Source organism: Austrofundulus limnaeus, unplaced genomic scaffold (genome assembly GCF_001266775.1).
Source record: "Austrofundulus limnaeus strain Quisiro unplaced genomic scaffold, Austrofundulus_limnaeus-1.0 Scaffold7, whole genome shotgun sequence".
Classification (NCBI taxonomy): Eukaryota; Metazoa; Chordata; class Actinopteri; order Cyprinodontiformes; family Rivulidae; genus Austrofundulus; species Austrofundulus limnaeus.
In genome coordinates this window covers 5207687-5209537 of record NW_013952409.1, presented here as the reverse complement: position 1 = coordinate 5209537, position 1851 = coordinate 5207687, and positions in this window count along the sequence as shown.

Below are 1851 nucleotides of genomic sequence, written 5' to 3'. Positions count from 1 at the left end.
TCTTACGCTTTGCTTTGTACAGAAGCAAAGCGTATCTGAGGACTCTCGGATACTGAGAAATTAGAAAATGATTTATTGCCGGAGGTGTGGACTCTGTTGAAGTTTAAAACGACTAGCTCTGATTTTACCCGATCACTAACGTTTGGCCATGATGTATGTAGAGCGCCAGCTCAACTGTGAAGGAAGCTAAGAAGCTAACCGGAAACTGCGCTGTAAACAACCATCTCCTACTGGGAAGAGAGAAGTACCAAGTTGAACGGGATGGCTGTAAATGAGTCCTGCAGGCTTTGTGAGACAAATTTAATTTAATTTAGAAGCCTTGTAAACACAGACTGGCTTCATTCACTTCCTCCGCTGCCGTTGCTGAAACAGCGCAGAAAATCATCATTTCACAATGTCTCCTCCTGTTCGCTGATTGGTCCAGTTGAAATTCTACCGTGGAAATCCTTGTCTGTGGGAGAAAACCCAGATGAAGCAGTGAAGGGAAACTAAAATTGAGCGGAACTGTGTAGGAAAGGGCCAGGCTAGCTTAAGTTTTACTCAATTATTTGATTTTGTACTCTGGAGAGTCAAATAAAACGCCTCCAGAACAAAAATGTTTTCAGGATGAGTCATTTAATGACAGCTCTGATTACACTTGAGTTAAAAACAGCAGGGTTCAGCTGTGGATAGAGTCTGGGTGTTACGGCCTCAAACCCTGCCAAATAACAGTTTAGTTGGATTACATATCTTAGCTTTGCTTTTGTGCTTCTGATCAGCGATGATTTCATTTGTGCAAAACKGGAACCGTGGAAAACTGATGCAAACTCTGCTGTGAAAGACTGCATTGACCTATATTTAACTTACTTTGTTCAAAAATGTTTCACTTTTTCCACAAATAGCTTCCATTTCACTTCTGCTCGTCTCTGCTCCTCAGGTAACCGTGTAACATTCCTCAACTTGACCCCAAAGGTCAGAAAAAAGGAAGAAGTTTTTTAGCTGTTTCTCCGGTGACTCTCAGTCCAGGRGTTCAACTGTGAGGTCGGATTTACTCAGAAGTGGGGGGTTCATAAGGTCTGGTCCAACTTCAAAGCTCTTCATGTTTCTTGTTTGATCAGAGCTGATGCTGAACCGGTGAATTTTAGAAGGTTTGAGATTCTTAGAGCTTCTCATGTCACTGTGCACGCAAACACAGTCCAGACTCACACTTAAATACATTTGATCATTCTGTAGGATTTCTAATTTAAACAATGTGACACAATTGATCAATTTGATGAACTTTATCATTCCAGTTTCATTTTTTATTACAAAAAAGCCCAGTTTCTGAGCATGATTCATTTTCACTGAAAAAAAATCATAAGCTGATGGACGTGACTTAAATAGTAAAAGGAAACTTTACWGTGTAATCAGAGCATATAATGACTTTTATTACCTAGAAAAGCTAATGTCAGGTGGAAAAAAATACATCAGAAGGTCAAAATGTTCATTGACAAAATGCACTTGTTTTGAACTAAAATCAGTTAAACTCACTTCGATTTGACTTTGATGGGAACAAGTTTTAGTTTGGTTGTTGAGACATGTTTCTTTGGATGAGAGAATATGTCTGACCCCCACAGCACCCTGCGCACCCCTGCTTCCCACAGCCTTGGTCTGGTGGATTTGGCGTGCTGTTTATTTCTGTTTGATAAACTTTTTTTTTCTAACTTTCTGTAGCCTGCATGTGGTGAACTGCTGCCTCCTCTGTGTTCACGTGTCAACATGTGGGTTCGCTCTTTGTTCYCGTCTGAACCATCAAGTCCTCATCAGGTCGTTTGTTTGGCTCGGTTTTCTTTCGCCGTGCATTCTTTTGCTGCGTTGTGTGTATTGGGGGGG